The following is a 19314-nucleotide window of genomic DNA, read 5'->3' on the forward strand; positions in this document are numbered from 1 at the left end:
GGTGTGAGTTCACAGTGATGGAGAAGGCCTAATTCTAGCTTCTAGTTGATTAGCAAGTTGCTGGTGAATTTTGTCTAATTCTAACAGGAAGATCCCAGATCTTTAAACCTCACTTGAATGTAGGGCCATCAATAGGCAGGTATGCATGTCACTCACTCTAGGGACTCCCTCTAATAGAACCCATTTTCCTACAGGTGAACCGTGATCCCCAAAGGTGGTTTGTGAGGGCATAACATCATTCAAGTAGTCAGGGAAGCTCCTGGAAGGCAAGGAAACAGTGATGTCACAGAAGGGCAATGGCATCTTGGGAGGAAGGAATAGAAGGGGCTTCCATCACTAAGGGAGCAAGCCCAGGCCCTTGTTGCTCCAACCTCATTAACAAGGGAGGAAGGTAAGCGTGGGTGTCTTTGATGGTTGTGCATTTGGTCTTTTAGCGGGGAGATAAACAATAAGATTCCTTTTTCAAGCCTCTGCTCAGCTTCACTGGTCTTTTTCTTCTCCCTTTGGTCATCTTTAGGGTTCTTATCTAAACCCGAGAGCTAGAGAGAGAGAGAGCATGAGCGGGGTGGGGGGGGGAGGCAAATGGAAAAGGAGAGGCAGACTCTCCGCTGAGCAGGGACCCGGATGTGGGGCTTGATCCCAGGACCCTGGGATTGTGACCTGAGCCCAAGGCAGACGCTTAACCGACTGAGCCACTCAGGTGCCCCACCTTGAGACTAAATCTGCTTTATGTGTCACACAGGGAGTCCAAACTAAGAGGCCAATTGGGAAAATTTAAGACCTGGAGCAAGGAGACGTCAGAATGTTGACCTGACCTCAGGATGCTGAGAGAAGTGAATGAGCTTTTGAGGGATCCTTTGTCCTTTAAGAGTATAGGATGAAGTCCTCTTACTTGAGGGAGCAGAGAGCCTCCCCAGGCTTTGAGTGAGCTGCTTTCTAACCCATGAGCCTGCTGTTTCCAGATAGTTATCAAAATTCCTTCAGACAGGCAGAGCCCTTTTCCTTACTCCCAGGGGATAATCTAAAAGGAAATATATATGTATGTGTGTGACACAGTGACAGAATTTTATTCAGGTGCAAGTGACTGATACCAGAGCCTTTCTGAAAAGTCCCTTCAGACAAGAGAGAAGGGTATCAAGGCAAAATTTTCCTAGTCTTAGTAGCCACAGGACTGAGAATGGGACATTTGAGAACATGTGAAAGCTATAATACTTTTTGGAGCACCTCGGCAGATCTAAATTTCCATCAATAGTTTGGAACACACACTTGTATTTTTATAACCTAATTTGTTCCGAAAATAACTATGTCTGATATCTAGAGGTGTGAAGGCCCAGAAGAAAAGGGAAGTAGGGAAGAGAAAAAAAATTTTTTTTATCCTCTTGATTTTATGAAGAAAACAAAACAAACCTTCCAAAAAAAAAAAAAAAAGATCCGTTTTTAGAATTTTTTCATCATCTTGCCAACGTTCCCTTCCTTGGAGAAGGAAGAGGAGGAGGAGGAGGAGAACCTGGGTCTGAGGAGGTGGATGGAGGAGGAGGAGGAAGAAGAGGAGGAGGGGGGGGAGGAGTAGGAGGAGGAAGAAAAGGAGTGGGGGGGAAACCTGGCTGTAGTGCAGAGAGCTGACACAATACACTCTTCTCATTAACTAGAGCCCACATGGCAGCAATTCCCAACTCCCAACGCCCCGTGTCAGTGATTAAGAAAGCCCTTTCTTGACCCTGCTTTTCTTTCAGGGAATTCTGAAGATTGCTTCAGTCAACAGGAAAGGGACAGGAGGTGGGGGTGGAGGGGGGAAAACCGAGAGTTACATGGTGCGCATCAATTTCAAGGGTCCTTGAGCGCTGTGCACAACCTCTGTATGAGATGGTAGTAATAGCAGCAATCATCATTGACAGAATCACCAATGATCGGGCCCCAGTGTTGAACCCCATATCTCCGTGCCAGGCACTTGCATCATCTCATTCAATCCTAACAAGCCTCCCCTAAGTGAGGAATGAGGAGGAACCCAGGTTCAATTGAAGCCCTTAGCAGCCAGCATGCCTCTCTGGTGGCTGGCGGGATGCAAACCCGTTCTGCCGGACCCACCCCGGAACCGTTCCCAGGTGGATTCAGGCCTGGGATTTTCGTGCCGTATCCACTCCTGAAACGGTCATCTGTAGCATAGATGGCTCTATCCAGGAACGAATCATGGTCCACCCGGCGCTGGGGAAGAAGGGTCTGCGGGCGGCTCTCAGCGGAACTTTACTGTCGGCGGCGCGTGTTCCCGTCCGGGCGGCCGGGCGCGCGGGCCGGGAGGGGGACGCATTCTGGCGCGGACCGCGAGCGGAGCCTGCGAGCGCCGCCGCCGGAGAAGACCGACGCTCGGCCAGAGCCAGCCCGCGGCGCCCGGGCCTGGCCGTCCGCTTCCCGCCTCAGCCGCCACCTCCGCCCCCGCCGCCGCAGACACCGCCGAGGCAGGAGAAGCGCGACGCGCAGCCACTTGGCCCTGTCCGGCCCCGCGCGGCCGGGAGCCGCGGCGCCGGAGGTGAGTGCCGGTGCCGGCCCCCGGCTCCCGGCTCGGGCCGCCGGGACCCGCAACAATGGGGGCCGAGTGGGGACGCGGCCCGGACCCATGGCGCTCAGCGGCCTGGGGCAGCAAGCCGGTCCCAGCGGTCCGGGCCTTGGGGCGCTGGATCCCCACTGGGAAACTCCAGTGGCCGGAGCCTTGGAGGGGGTCTTGGCCTCGACCCTGGGCCTCGGTGGCTTATATTTTGTTATCTTCGTAGCCAGAAAAGGGAGTCATAGGGGCACGGAGACTTAACTCCAGTGGTGTACGCTCCTGACGCTTGATGCGGACGCCCTGAAGGGTGACCATAGTGGGGTGGGTGTGGGGGGGCTTACGTTTGGAAATCTAGGGGCCTCAGTGTGCCTGGTCCCTAAGGCGCATCGCTTATGTGTCTTCTCCCAACCCCCCGCCTCCCGAGATCTGTGAACTTGGCGGATTGGGGTCTGGCTGGGGAGAAGAGGCACTAAGAGTTTAGCTTCTCTGGGGTAACCAGTGATTAGTTCCTGGAAAGGCAGGAGCTCAGCTGGGCACAGGGGAATTGAGCAAAGAGCTGGATCCTCCGGGGCCCGAATGCATCCTGGCGGTGAGGGGTTCTTGGGCAGGAAACTTGAGTGTCACAAGAGTGCCACGGTGGGTAGTGTTGGCTACCTTGGCGTTAGGGTGAGGCCGGAGTTGTGATTTGGGGAGTGTAGAGGAGTGTTGGTAGGCTGCCGAGTTTGGTAGGCTGCTTTATGTGGGCCATGGTGGTAGCAGCCTGGGGGATGAACAAGAGAACTTCGCAGAGTGGGCTTCCCGATAGAGAATGACCTCTTCCTGCGGGGGAGTGGGTGACTCAGATCTGTTAGAATTCCTGCGCTTGTTAGTGGATGTGGCTGACTATATCAGTGCCTGGGCACCAAGGTGGACGGGGCTGGGAAGGGCTTTTGGGGGCTGAAGGAGTTTGTTCCTGAGTAGAACATAGTGTGAAATCATTCCTTCTCACTCCGAATCAGAATGGTAGCTGTCATTGACAATATTTTAAGCAAAGAATTTGTTTGTATTTGGATCCAAAGCTTTCTTCTCTTCATTTTTTTTTTCCTCCTGTTTTTGAGTTGTGACTCATAATTTCTTTTCAGCGCTGTGGCTATTGGTTGTAATGCTAGACAAACTTAGACACTGTAATATATGTAAATTCTAGGGGGTTTCAGTCCAATTCTTATAAATCTAAATTAAGAGCCTGTTTTCACTAACTTGTGTGTCATTGTTGAATGTGTGTAACTCTAGAGGGGGATGTGAAGACCCTAACAGTTAATGTTGTTAAATGTTCTTCATATCCCCAAATCCATGAAACTTCATTTTCTCCTACTGCCATGAAGTCATTATGTTGAATCTGTTAAATCTTAGGGACTGCCATTTAAGCCCTCACAGGACATTATCTTCACTAGAAGTGTTATCCACCTTCAACAAGTTTGGTCTGTACACTGTGTCTTGTCTGTATTGTTCAAAGGCAGTGTGCAAACTCCCAACTCTGAAGCCTGCAGCTCTGCACCAGAGCCCTATATGTAGCATTCAGACAAAAGTTGGTGTGTTGTCTGTGGATGAGGTATCGAACTCTAGATGAAAAAAAACAAAAACAAAAACAAAAAACCAGTATCAGAATCATTGTACCTTCTGAGTTTATTTAGAGTGTTAAGGTGTACTGGAGTCTACTATAAATTTTCAGGTGAAATGTGAGGTAATTCTGACTATCTATAATTGTGCTTTAGTTATGGGGATTGGTTTTTTTTTCCCCCCTTAATCTATAAAAAATCATATATTTCCCTTCAATTCTTTCTTTCTTTTAAATTTTTCTATTTTAAATCATTAATTCTTCCATAAACCAATATCTGTTGAATTATGCCAGATACTGTGTTGGGCATTTCCACAGTGGTGATATTTTTGACATTTTAGTAGTAGTTCTTAGTTCAGAAGTGGCTATAGATCTGTGAAGGAAGAAGTGATTCAGGTATATCAAGCTTTTAATCAGTAAAGCTGTTGAATAAAGTTTTTATACAGTATTAATTTTGACTAGTGACAGTTGATTATCTTCATATATTTCCGTGAAAAAGGTTAGCTATACTGTGGTCACGTTAGTATGGGATTGTTTTTGCATCATTTCATTTAAATACACCTGTTAACTTTAAGTATTTCTGTAGACAAACCACAGGTAACATTTTGTTTCTGTGTGTCTGGATGAACAGTGATTTATAAATACTGTATATGTGCTTGGGTTCCCCAGGAAGCCGTCACACTTTCCTTTCCACTGTGGTTTGGGAGCATGAAGGCGTTGCTTACCCCCTTTGTCTGGTTCACTGTATGTAGGCTGGGAGTGTCTGCTGATCACTCGGAGTGCTGTCCCCTAGAACAGGAGGAATAAGATTGAGGTAAGGCTCAGTCTATTTGAAATTGCTTGCCTCTTGATATTCACTGCATAAAATATAATGTAAATTATCTTTGAAAAAAATTTTAAATTGTTAATCTCCATTCTGATCTAGTAGAATGAAATTCTTTTGCTCTCTGTGTTTATATTTTGGCCAAAAATAAATGAAGAAATTTAAAATCAAGGCATTCACACAATAAATTCTTTGAAATACCTTTCATTTTCTATCTAAAATATTCACTTGATCAAAGAAAATAAAAATTAGTTTACATATGTTGTTTTGAAAACAGTGATTGATGAAAGAAATGTTTTTGATTACCTCTTAGTCAAATGGATCAACTTCAGAAACTCTTGAAAAGAAGGCTTAGAATATTTGCTTTATTTAGGAAAATTCTGAGATGCCTAGTACAATAGGAAGGGCATGACTTTCGAGTCACCCCACCTCTATCTTTTGCTTGCTTTTTGATCTGGGCAAGCTGTTAACCTCTCTGAGCCTTGTTTTTTATTTTATTTATTTTTTTCATCTGTAAAATGGGGTTAATATAACCTTCTCTGCAGATTGTATTGAGGACTGGAGATGAGGTGTAGTGCTTTGTGGGTGGTCAGTGCTTGCTATTAGTAGTAGTATGTTGCTGTTAGTAGTTGTTAGTGTAGTTAGAAGTAGTAATGGGGGCGCTACTCAGTAAGAGTAGGAGTATAGCTGGGTGCTGTGCATGGATGAGAGGGGCTCAGTTTCTTTGGTGAGGAAGGCAGCCTGCTCTCTCCACCTGTTTGCACTCTGGACAGGTGAGAGAATTGTCGAGGTAGTCTTTATCTAGTACTGGTGGGCAGGAGTCCACACTATAAAGTTCAAGGTCATTTCTGGCACTGGTAGGTTTTTTCCTGGCAGTTTCTATGGAGAAGCCAGGAGGTAACTGTTTGGCATGTCCTTGTTTTGAGAACTGTAAGCATTCCCATTGACAGAGTGCTAGAGTATGCCAGGCAGCATGATGTTCTGTGCAGGCCATGGTCGGGATGTTTCTCTAGCTTTAGTCTTATCAGAGACCTGGTTTTGTCTTTTTGCTAGGAAGACTCCAGATGCTGGAGAGATTTGTCATCTCTCTCTAATTTGGGCTATTTTGATAGAATATAGCACTCTGTTCAGAAATGTTTTTGATGAACAGAAGGTTCACAGCCTTTGTTACAGAATTGTTCAGTTTTACTTTTTCCCTGTGAGTGGAAAAAAAGTCAAGAGAAAAATAAGTATGAACCAGAAAGAAGTGATTAGAAATAACTGGCCCTAAATCTCTTCCAGTCTTAGTCAAATCTCCCCTCCATTCCAGCTGGTCTTTAACTCCAGTTAAAAGTAAATAATATTCTTTTGACCTTAAAATACAGTGACCATCTAGATCCTGGTATATCTCTATTTCAACATCTCACAAGGACCTTTATGACCCAGCCTCATCTGTGTCTGCCTTTCTAGTCCCTCCTCTACCACAATTCCTCTGGCACTTGAGGCTCTAGTTATAGGGAACTCCTTGAGGGTCCCAGCATGCTCAGGTTATTCCTTCTGCTAATTTTCCTCCCCATTCTAGTGATTTTCTGACTCCTAGGCTTGCATTTACTAGGAATTAAGACACCACCATCTCTTAAAAGATTCTTTGATTCTTTCTAGATTAAGCTGAATGCCTCTCTTTTGTGTGGCCATTGCAATATGTCCAAGCATCTTCCATAATTTCACTGTACTCTTAACTTTTGATATATTTGTGTGTTTTCCATGCTAGGTTGTGACCTACTTGAGAGCAGAACCTTGTCTTGTTTATTCTTATATCCTAATACCTAATCATCTCTGGCACAGAGTAGCTACTTAGTAAATGTTTGTTGATGAACAAATGAATGATCTCTGATATGAAGTGACAGGAAGTCATTCCTTGTGGAGTTGGTGGTGTGATGAGAGTTCTGATTTTATGGCTGCCTCTGGTCCTGGCTGAAACAGTGCTTCTGCCTTTGTACTTCCAGGTTGGTAAAAGCAGTATTTTGCTTGAAAATGTGTTGCTTAATTCCGTATGTTCATGGTTTCAGGTTGGGGGGCTATTACTTGCTTTCTGTGGGTCTTGCAAAAGTTTGCTTTAGAAGAAATACAAGTTTTTCATTGGTATTATCTAGCTCTTACTTTGGCCATTTACTGCTGTGAGCACTTTGTCCTCATGTGTGAAGAAGAATGACTAGTCAGTTTGGGTCACAAGGTCTCCAGACAACTAGTGGCCAGCCTGGGAGTGGGTAATGGATTTAACACCAGGTGTTGTGACTTACTGGTGATGGACCTTTGGGAGTTGAGCTCAATATCACCATTTTCAGGATACAAGATTATTTGCCCAAATTTTATTCAGGAATTTGAACTCAGTGACTATGAAATTATCTGTACTAGTTCTTTGCTTAGCCTAATACTGTACTAACACTGAAACTGATGAATTAATTCTTCGTTATGAGGCTGTTCTGAATTACTAAACTAGAAATTAAGGAATTGTGCCGATTCATTAAGTCACCCTCTTGGTTCTTTGTGGTAAAATAACTTGAGAGTGTACTATCTAAATTACTTTGATTTAATTCTCATGATTGATCAGACCACATAGGAATCCCACTGAAGGCCAGGTGTGAGGAACCTTATTAAAACCTACATAATGCAGTTGTTCTTTCATGCAGGTGACAAACATAGTAGACGGCAGAAAAGGAAAACATGAAAAGTAACTGTAGTTAGATTAAAGATAAAAATTGATATGAGATAAGGAAAACTGAAACAAAGTATAAGACATTAAATATGGCAAGCAACTGTGAAGTTGAAGATATTTTGTGAGCAATGTTGAGTTTTTGAGAAGGAAATTTTTTTTTTACTTTTTATTGTTATGTTAATCACCATACACTACATCATTAGTTTTTGATGTTTTGATAACACCCAGTGCTCCATGCAGAATGTGCCCTCTTTAATACCCATCACCAGGCTAACCCATCCTCCCACCCCCTCCCCTCTAGAACCCTCAGTTTGTTTTTCAGAGTCCATCGTCTCTCATGGTTTGTCTCCCCCTCCAATTTCCCCCCGAGAAGGAAATTGTTTGTTTTTTTTTTTTTTTTAAAGATTTTATTTATTTATTTGACAGAGAGACACAGCGAAAGAGGGAACACAAGCAGGGGGAGTGGGAGAGGGAGAAGCAGGCTCCCCATAGAGCAGGGAGCCCGATGCGGGGCTCGATCCCAGGACCCTGGGACCATGACCTGAGCCGAAGGCAGACGCTTAACGACTGAGCCACCCAGGTGCCCAGGAAATTGTTTTAATACAGGTTAGAAGCAATAAGAACAAGGATCATTTCAGCCGGCATAGATACATTGGCGGTACTAGTGCCCACTTATGGTCTTATAACACCATTGATGAAAGTTGTATATGGGCGGAAATGAAAATGTTTGCTTTATGGAAGGCAGCTATGCTAACACTATACCACCAACGCCAAAATGTTTGCTTTATGATAAGTATACCTTGCACACCTATCATATTATAGTTCATAAAACACTTTCGTATACATTTCCTTTACTTTACCCTCCCAACAACCCTGTGATGCAAGTTGCTCCATTTTACAGATGAGGAAGCAAACACAAAGAGGTGAAGTGGCTTACTTTCAAGTGCACAAAGCCAGGAAGAAGAAATTAGGACTTGATGCCAAGTTTTCTGATCCTAAGTTTAGGACCCCTTTTATGTCCTCATAGGATACTGTGAGGTCTTCAGTTTGGGGGGATAGTTACTCCTTATTTTAGGCTTCAGGCCAGTAAAGGGTACACACAAAGAAGGCAGTTCTACACGGGGAGTAGAGCATCTGCTCTGTTAACAGTAGCCCAGAAATTCTAAAGGGCTGGATGGGGGAGGAACCTAGAGGGAGCCCCACCCTCCTAGCAGATCACTTAGTGCTCAAGAGAAAAACCCGGAACCAGGTGGTTTTTGCAATATTTGACACTAGTAGTGATCTTCCTCCTGATGTGATGATGTATAGAAATTGGACCAAAAAAAAGAAGTTTGGGAAAGAATTCTTTAGGGGTGATTCTAACTTGAGCTCAGGCTCTTTGCCTTCATTGTGCTTTCTAGTTCCAGTGTCTCCCCCACACCATCTCTCCACCTTTCTCTTCCCCACTGTTTCACCCACCTCCATCTTAGCTTGGATGCCGGTTTGCCATGGCCCACAGTTTCAGTGCTGCCTTCCCTGGGTCTGAGAACCATTTACCTGCCTGACTTTGTCTGCTCTGCCAGTTGCCATCCCTAAACTTTCTCTTCTGGCTTCTTTTGCTAACCCTAGGCTGCTCAGTGTTTCTGGGGAGTCGGGAAAATGGGATGTCTTATTGACAGCAGTTGCCACTGCCTCACTTGAGTTGAGCTCTGTCTGCTCCTCATGGTGCTCCTGTGCTGCCTTCTCAGGATCCCATTTCTTTCACCAACTGCTTGCATGTTTCCCAAGGCTCATTTTTTCTTTTTTAATTTTTAAAGTAATCCCTGTACCCAACGTGGGGCTCAAACCTATAACCCCGAGATTAAGAATTGTAGCTCCAGCAGCTGAGCCGGCCAGGTGCCCCAAGGTTCATTTTTTCCGTAGGCCCTAGACCTGCCCTCTATCTTCCTCATTTTTGACCATGACCTTACTTTAAGGCTCCTGCTCCCTATTTTTTCCCGTTACCTTTCTTTTTTTTTAAGATTTTATTTATTTATTTGACAAGAGAGAGACACGGCGAGAGAGGGAACACAAGCAGGGGAGTAGGAGAGGGAGAAGCAGGCTTCCCGCGGAGCAGGGAGCCCGATGTGGGGCTTGATCCCAGGACCCTGGGATCATGACCTGAGCCGAAGGCAGACGCTTAATGACTGAGCCACCCAGGTGCCCCTCCCCTTACCTTTCTATCATGACACTTTTTTTTCTTTTTTTTTTTTATAAGATTTATTTATTTATTTGAGAGAGAGAGAGAGAATGAGCAGGAGGGGCAGAGGGAGAGGGAGAGAGAATCCCAGGAAGACTCTGTGCTGATCCCACGATCCCGAGATCATGACCTGAGCTGAATTGAAACCAAGAGTCAGAGGCTTAACTGACTATGCCATCCAGGCGCCTCTCTATCATGACACTTTCATAGTTCAGAATCTCTTGCTTTTGGAAAGTCCTTGACTTTTTAACATTTTTCCCCATGATTTTACCAGTAATATATGAGCATAATAAAATTCAGGCATTTTTAAATAAGGAAAGGAACCCATAATCCATGTCCCAGTGTTAATCACCATTAAGATTTCAGTCTATTTTGGCTGGGGTGTTGATCTTGGGGTGATAAGATAGAGCCCTGTGTGGGGTGCAGAGTCTGCTTGAGACTCCCTCTTCCTCTCCCTCTGCCTGTCCCCTGAGCGGGTGTGCAGGTGCACTCTCTTTTTTTCAAATAAATAAATAAATCTTAAAAAAAAAAAAGAATTCGGTCTATATTTATCCATATTTTTTTCTACTGGGTATGCTAACGTGTGTATGGGTGCATGTGTATGTGTGAGAAAAAGAGATAAAGTAATTGCTTTTTACAGAAGTGGGATTACAATGTATCTACTCTTCTATAACTTTTTCATTTAATGCTTTTATCTTGGGCATTTTCCCATGTCTAATACCTAGATCTATAATATATTTTAATAGTTACATAGTATTATATTAATTATTTGTATCAATTTTTCTAGTCCCCTGGTGATAGACATTTGTTTTTGTCTTTGCAGCTAACAAGCATCCTTGTATATGTGTATCTTTGTATACTTCTTTGTATACATTGTATACATATTTCTGTACTTTGTATACTTTTTTTTAAAAAGATTTTATTTATTTATTTGAGAGAGAGAATGAGATAGAGAGAGCATGAGAGGGGAGAGGGTCAGAGGGAGAAGCAGACTCCCCGCTGAGCAGGGAGCCCGATGCGGGACTCGATCCCGGGACTCCAGGATCATGACCTGAGCCGAAGGCAGTCGCTTAACCAACTGAGCCACCCAGGCGCCCTACTTTGTATACTTCTTAGGATAAAATCCTACAAGTGGATTTTCTGTGTCAAAGGATATGCATGTTTAAAATTTTTCTAGATAATACCAAATAACTGAAAAGATTGTGTAGTTCTCCTTTAGCACTGAACATTATCAAATATTTTTAATCTTTACCAATTTGAAGCCTAATTTTGAACTAATTTTTTTGAAGCCTAGATAACATTTTCTTATTCAGGAGGATGAGCATCTTTTCATGTGTTTATTTTAGATGTATTAATTAATTAATTAATTAGTCAATTAATCAGTGTCTCCTTTCTAGCATCTTCCTAACCTCCCCTCCTCTTTTGATTTTTATCTATATGCAAGGTAGAACCATAGTAACTTTACTTAGCTCTGGGCCTCTCATGCCACCCTAGCCTTCTCCTTCCTATCCCTGTTTCTTATCTAAAATGCAATTTTACTGCCATTTCCTTACCACCTGTTTTATCTATGTCTCTTAATGCTTTGTGGTCTGGCTTCTGGTCTTACATTTCTCCTGCACACTATCTCTGAGGTGAATTCCTTATTGCCGGGACAGCAGTTTTTTTTCTTTTTTCTTTTTTTTTTTTTTTTAAAGATTTTATTTATTTATTTGAGAGAGAGAATGAGAGAGAGAGAGCATGAGAGGGGGGAGGGTCAGAGGGAGAAGCAGATTCCCCGCCGAGCAGGGAGCCTGATGCGGGACTCAATCCCGGGACTCCAAGATCATGACCTGAGCCGAAGGCAGTCGCTTAACCAACTGAGCCACCCAGGCGCCCCAGCAGTTTTTTTTCTTGATGTTTGCTCTCCCTTGTTTTGACCAACTCCCTACTCCCCACCATCTTTGCAGGGAAGGAAGCCACGCATGAGTGGACTTTTTTATTATGGAAAATTTCAAACATATACAACAACAGGGAGTGTGGTATATGAACGCCATGTACCCATCACCCAGTTTTGACAATTATCAACATTTCCCCAATTTTTTCTTTCAGTTGTCCTTCCCACTTTTTGGTGGTTGTTGGCATATTTCAAAGCTAAATCTCAGACATTGCACTGAGTGTATATCTCTTACTAATAAGAACATCCTATTTTTTTAAAGAATTTATTTATTTGATAAAAAGAGAGCACACACGCATGAGCAGGGTGGAGGGGCAGAGTGAGAGGGAGAAGCAGACTCCTTGCTGAGCAGGGAGCCTGATGCGGGGCTCCATCCCAGGACCCTGAGATCATGACCTGAGCCGAAGGCAGACACTTAATTGACTGAGCCCTCCAGGTGCCCCAAGAACATTCTATTTTTTAAACATCATTACCTTGCCATTTTCCACCCTAATAAAAATTAACAGTATTTCCTGAATAGTGAGGACTTGATTTTTAAAAAATTTTTTAAAGATTTTATTTACCAGAGAGCGAGAGCGAGAGGAGAGAAAGCACAAGTGGGGGGTGGGGCAGAGGAAGAGGGAGAAGCAGACTCCCCACTGAGCCCGATGCGATGAGCCCAACTTAGGGCTCCATCCCTGGGCTCCCGGATCATGACCTGAACCAAACTCAGACACTTAACTGACTGGGCCACCCAGGTGCCCCAGGACTTGATTTTTAATTCTGGCTCTGATACCTGCTGTTTAACTTGGGCAATTTATAAGCTTGTTTTCTCCTCTTGAATGGTAGTGAGGATAATCATAATTCCGTCTCATAGGATTGTTGTGAGATTATCTCATATACTCCCACATAAAGTGCTTAGCACAGTGCTTTACCTACGTGGGGCACAAACATTTTTTGTCTCACTCTGTCTTTATTCACCCATTCATTCATTCAGCAGATTATTTTTTGAGCATGTATGTTTTAGCTGAAGAGGAAATACTGACCTTGGCTTCTAGGATTCTACACTGTCTTGATTCGCTGCCTAACTCTCAGATGTGCCTTTGTAAAAGCCCTTCCTTGTCCCTCTGGATATGGATGTAACCCAAGTTTGTTGTTTTCCTCTTCTATTCCCTCTTAGCCTGGCCCTCAGAGACCTAGCGCTTTCACTCCCACCACTTCAGGCTGTCCAGGTGACTCAGTTCTATAACTGTGGTTTCTTCACAAAGCAACAAACCTACATTTCATCCTGACTTTTGAACATTTCTGTCTGACCAAGGGGACGAGTGTAAAGTGTACTGAATTGAGTCTGCACACCAGGGCTGCAACTCCATCTCAGCCACTTTCATGGCTTGAGCAATTCAGTCACCTCTCTTGGTCTTGGTCAGAAGGACAGAAGGGCTGAATTAGAGTCTGAAGTCCTAGGCAGCTTTAAAAGCCTATCAGCTGTGAGAAAGTGGTTTTAGAAATGTCCTCAGCATAGATGGAACCATAGCCACCATTCTCCCCAAACAAGTTTCTGGCTTCCCCCACCTGGCCTCTGCTGGGAAATCTAGGCTTTACTCTGGCTCTTCCCTCTCCTTTGTCCTCAACATAGGGCTGGTTACCTCGTGGCTAGATCTTCAGGTGATCTTGATTCCTGGCTCTTCCTGGAACACATTGTTGGCCCTTTTCAGCTTTACATCTGTATTCACATTTTGTCCTTTGGTCATATTCATGTTGTTTCCCCTGAACCTGTGTTCTGGCCATTGAAATTATGACCATCTTTGTAGGCTTAGTTCAGGTGACAGCTTCATCCACACTGGAAGTGAGTCCTCCGTCTTTTGACTCTCATGACTGGCAGCATATCAGTGACATTTCACAGAATGCCTGTTTTCATATATTTGCATAAGTTTTTTTTTCCTTTTTTTTTCTTACCTTCTAATTTGTAATCCCCTTTAATACAGGTACCACATTTACATTGTGTGTAATTTTGCATCATACAGTGTCTATCACAATTCGTTGTGCTGATAGTTTTGCAATAAATACTGATTGAATAAGTGAACTAAAATGGACTTTGCTTCAAGGTAAGAACATTTACAGAAATGTTTTTAGGGTGCCTGGGTGGTTCAGTTGGTTAAGCGGCTGCCTTCGGCTCAGGTCATGATCCCAGAGTCCTGGGATCGAGCCCCACATCGGGCTCCCTGCTCAGCGGAGAGTCTGCTTCTCCCTCTCCCCCTTCCTGCTTCTCTGCCTACTTGTGCTCTCTCTCTCAGTGTATGTCAAATAAATAAATAAAATCTTAAAAAAAAAAAATGTTTTTAAACCCGGGTGTTCAAAGGATGTGATAGTTACAGTCAAGAATGAAGAAGGCCTAGCTTGTGAAATGGTATAAATGGTACTAATTTAGTACTAATTCCTTGATTCCAAAAATTCAAAGAATCCTCTGCTTTCCTGTCCTGTCTCAGAGTTGGGAGATTTTTCTGACTCTTGGATAACATGACTTAGCTTCTCCAAAGTGTCTCTGGTACCACTGTTGTCATTATGGAGTAGCTAAAGGTAATCAACAGTTATTGAAAGCTAACTTACTATGTGCTAGGCAATGCACTAATTATTTTTTCACTTAATTTAAAAAATCTTATATGAGATATGCACTTTATTTTTCTCATTTTATAAATGAAAGCTAGGTTTAGAGAAATTAAGTAACTTCTTCAGTGTCCTTTAGCTAGAAAGTGGCAATGCTGGGACTCTGACCCAGGCCATCTCATCTCAGAGCCCATACTCTTTTTTTTCAGAGCCCATATTCTTAATTGATTTACTGCTTTCCTGTCCAAAACACATTCACTGCCAGTTAGCTCTTTGATGTTTATTTTTCACTCATCCCTTATCAGATACCTTGTGTGAATTTATTTTTTCCTTCCCAAACCAGCTATTCTTCTGTTCTTCCTGATTTTGGTGAAGAGATGCCATTGCTCTTGCAGTCATCCAGACTTTAAGCCTCAGAGTCCTATTTAATTCCTCCCTTTCCTTCCCATGCAGAAAATTCTGTTGAGTTTTCCTTGGTAGTGCCTTACCCCTCCTCCATCCTTTCTGGTTTCTTTGCCTTTCCCTTAACCCAAGCCCTTCAGGTCTAGTCCTGGATTGTGACAGCTGATTTTCCTTTCTCCATTCTCTCATCTTTGCAGTTCTGAAAGGATTGTCTTTCACCCATCTATCTCCACTTAAAAATCCTTCTGTGGTCCCTGTAGCTGGGATTTCTAAAAGCCAGTTTTCAAATAGTGTCATAAGCACCTGTGGGACTTCTTTAAATGGTGTAAAGTCTTCAGAATAACACTATGAGATCAGTGCTATTATTTGCAGTTTAGAGATGAGAAAACGGAAGCTTAACCAGACTGAGTCACTTATACAAGATCGCTATTGGTGGGAACTGGGGAACTATGTATTTTTAATAAGCTCAACAGATTCTGATGCCCTGAAAAATACCAGGTTTAGGAAACAAAAACCAGGCAGCCTTCAACTCCTTTTAGAATTCCTTCTCTAAATGTCTTTGTGGTTCCAGTGACCCTTCCATATGTGAAATTTCTGTAGCATTTGACTCTTGATTATGCCTGTCTTACTGATGTCTTTCCTGAATAGCATACTCCCCTGGCTGGTTCTTCCTCTGCCTCTCCGACTTGCTCTGCAGACTACTATTCTCCACTCCCTGGTGATTTGGCCTGTTCTTGGCTACCCTTCCCCCTCTACACATACTCCCTGAGTCTCCTGCATATTTGGGGCTTCAGCTACCTGAGTATGGTAGGAACACCCAAATCTGTATCTCTGATCCCAATTCATTTTCCAGCTGTTTCTGGCATTTTACTGTTTAACAACACTATTACCTACACCATTGTTCAAGCAGGAAACCTGGGCTACAGAAGAGCTTGGAGTTAGAAGTCTAAGTTAATATCAAATTCTACTACTCTCTAGCTGGGTATAATTGGGACGGGTCACTTAACCTCTCTAAACCTTAGATTTCTTCTTCGTGGAATGGGGATAACATTACTTTCCTTGTGGTATTGTGAAGATATTATGAGAGAATGTCAATAAAACATTTAACAATTTCATTAATATTTATGGAGCCCTTCCTATATACCAAGGACTGTGTTAGATGCTGGGGAGATAGTGGTGAGCAAGGTTGCCCTCATGGGGCTCTGGTTAGCTACTGAAGCCTTACTGGTTTTGTCTCCTCAGTCTCTAATGTTTCCACTTTTCTCCTTTCTCATTGCCCCTACTGTGGTTCAGGGTCTCACCACCTTTTGCCCAGTGTTACAGAGCTTCCTACCTAATCTCCTTGCCTCCACGCTGCCACCAGAGTGTTCTTTTTCTTTTTCTTTTTTACTTATTTATTTTTTTAGGGAGAGAGAGCACACGTGTGCAAGCAGAGGGTGGGGGGATAAGGGCAGAGAGGAGAGAGAATCTTAGGCAGGCTCCACATGGAGTCTGACTTGGGGCTTGATCTCACAACCCTGAGATCATGACCTGAGCTGAAATCAAGAGTCAGATAACCTAACTGACTGAGGCACCCAGGCATTCCCAGAGCATTCTTTCTGGGAATTTAGATGATGCCACTTACCTTCGGTGGCTCTCTCTAGGGGCATATAGACTATGGGGAGGATTACGTGGAGATAGATATTGAGTCCACTTCTGAGCTCAGCAGAGAAGGGCTCAATAGTATAATGGTTATGTCTGCCAGAGATAGAGATAGGAAGGTGTTGCCAAGTGCCACATATTTGCCAATCCTTGTATAGGACAAAGTTCAGACTCCTTAGCAAGGTCTTCAGGACACTGTTGGATCAGGATCTGGCCTGTCTACTTCTCATCTCTTGCAATCTCCCCATTTACTCCCCAACCTGTAGTCCCATGGAACTGAATTTCTGCATGTGTCATTCCCTCTCCATGAATGACTTCATCCTTCTCTTCTTAAAGCTCTTTAATTTTTTTTTAAGATTTATTTTTTGTGTGTTTGTTTGTTAGAGAGAGAGTGCGCATGCACAAGCAGGGGGAGCGGCAGGCATAGGGAGAAGCAGACTCCCGCAAGGAGCCTGATGTGGGACTTAATCCCAGGGTCCTGGGATCATGACCCAAGCCGAAGGCAGACATTTAACTGACTGAGCCACGCAGGCTCTGTCCTTTAACATTCGTATCTGTTGTCTGTTCTGGAAAGCCTTGCCCAGCCTTTCCAGGTAAAATTATTTCTTTCTCTGTCCTGTAGAACCTTAGTTTGTCTATCCGTCCGTCCGTCCTTCCTTTTTTTTTTTTTGAGAGAGGGATAGAGTACGTGCACACAGTGTGAGGGGAAGGGGCAGAGGAAGAGAGGGAGAGAGAATCTTAAGCAGGCTCCACACCCAGTGCAGAGCCTGATGAGGGACTCGATCTCACAACCCTGAGATCATGACTGAACTGAAAGAAACCAAGAGTTAGATGCTTAACCGACTGAGCCATCCAGGCGCCCCCCTCTTCAGTCTTCTGAAATATAATTCACATATCATAAATTTCTCCATTTTTAAGTCTTTAATTCAGAGGCTTTTAGTACATTCACAAGGTTATACAACCATTACCACTATCTAATTCTAGGGCATTTCGTTGCTACAAAAAGAAACCCATATTTATTAAGTCATCACTCCCTACACTCCCTTACCCCTATCTCCTGGTAACCACTAATCTACTTTTTGTTTCTATGGATTTACCTATTCTGGGCATATCAGATGAATGGAACCAGACAGTATGTGGCCTTCTGTGACTGGCTTGTTTCACTTAGCATGATGTTTTCAAGGTTCATCCATGTTGTAGCATGTGTCAGTACTTCATTCCCTCTCAGTGCTGAGTAATATTCCATTCTGTGGATATGCTACATTTTGTTAATCCATTCATCAGTTGAACCTTAGTCATATGTTGTACTTGCCAGATTGCTCACAGTATATGTTTACATATGTGTGTCAATTGATGGGATGATCCCTGGAGGGCTCTCGTCATCACTCTGTGACCAGGATTCTCTGTGTGTCTTCAGTGCTTATCAGTACTGGTCAATAGTAGATGTTTTTCTTTTTCTTTTCTTTTTTTTAAGATTTTATTTATTTATTTGACACTGAGAGAGACAGTGAAAGTGGGAACACAAACAGGAGGAGTGGGAGAGGGAGAAGCAGGCTTCCCGCCGAGCAGGGAGCCCAGTGTGGGGCTCCATCCCAGGACCCTGTGATCATGACCTAAGCCAAAGGCAGACACTTAATGACTGAGCCACCCAGCCTCCCCTATAGTAGACGTTTAATCAGTATTCAGTGATGAATTGTTTTATCTCCCTTTCCAGAAAACCTGACACTTTCTAGCTTTTCAGCGTTCCTCAGATCCAAGCTATGATTCCTGTGCAGAGAATGTCATTTCCTTCCTTCCTCACTTGTCTAATTCTGCTGTGCTTCGGGGTTGTTTCAAGGTCTTCCTCCTCCAGAAAGCCTTCCAACAGCATTTAAACCTCAGATGCTGTTGCTTCCTTCTCTGAACTCTGGTGCATTTGGGGTCTCTATTATTCATTAGTCACTTAATAAATATAATCTTAACTTTGTCCTTAACTAGATTGACAGTAGGCCCACCAACACTGATTCCTTTTTTGCACTCCCAATAAAAAGCTACTCTAATTATGTAATGGAATTACATCTAACATTTTACCTTAAATTGAGCTATTCTTTGCAAAAGGAAGAAAAAAGAGCAAGAAATAATGACTTAAATAGTGAGGTAATTTCTACTCACCATTTTACTCAGTGAATGAGTACCCACAGGCAGTGTATGCAGGCAGTGTTGTTACAGTTAATACGACAAAATCTATACATTTAAAGAATTCTTGACCATTGGCAGAAGAGAAATTGTTTAGGTGGTGTAGTGATGAGTTGGTAAGTATTCTACCAAAAGAGAAGGAGAAGGAAGAGAAGGAGAAGGAAGGAGAAGAGGGAGAATAATAGTAATGGGGAGCCATAGAGAATTGTTGATGTAAAAAGATTTGTTGGAAATGACAAGGAAGAGGATGAATAAGGAAGCCTGTAAGCTGGAATCTTCATAAAATTACTGGACTGGTCCAAGCAGCAAAACACATGAGGGTTTAATTTCTGAATACTATAACCTTTTGGAATTCGGTGTATATATCTACAGGAATACATCCATGAAACTATCTATAGTGTATTTATGTGGGCAGTTGGAAAGGCTGTTCAAGGCTGACTTTATTGATGTCTTTCGCTTTAGGCTTTCATGGGAGCCCTAGCTAAGATGAGGCCCCTGTAGTAGGTACCCAGTGAATTTTTGTTGGCAATGTGAGAGTGTGGTCACTGGATGTGGACATGAATAGGGACAGTCACAGCCTGAAAAATATGATGCTACTAAGGATGGGGGTGAGACCAGGGAGGATCTGTTCGCTGATTGCTTCGCTTTACAGAGAGAGAATACACGTATAAAGACGAAATGTTGATTTTACAGTTATATATATTTTATTTG

General features: G+C 43.3%; 1 protein-coding gene across 1 annotated transcript in view; it reads left to right on the forward strand.

Moving 5' to 3' along the window:
- Positions 1-2320: 2320 nt before the first annotated feature.
- The window catches only part of RAD54L2 (RAD54 like 2), a 108472-nt gene continuing 91478 nt past the window's right edge, over positions 2321-19314 (forward strand). Inside the window, exons 1-2 of the mRNA XM_081805680.1 lie at positions 2321-2524; positions 4803-4947. The gene's annotated coding sequence lies outside the window, so the exon portion shown is untranslated. The remainder of the gene's footprint in view (positions 2525-4802; positions 4948-19314) is intronic.

The sequence above is a fragment of the Leptonychotes weddellii genome, chromosome 1 (assembly GCF_054177405.1).
Source record: "Leptonychotes weddellii isolate Sample4059 chromosome 1, ASM5417740v2, whole genome shotgun sequence".
Taxonomy (NCBI): Eukaryota; Metazoa; Chordata; class Mammalia; order Carnivora; family Phocidae; genus Leptonychotes; species Leptonychotes weddellii.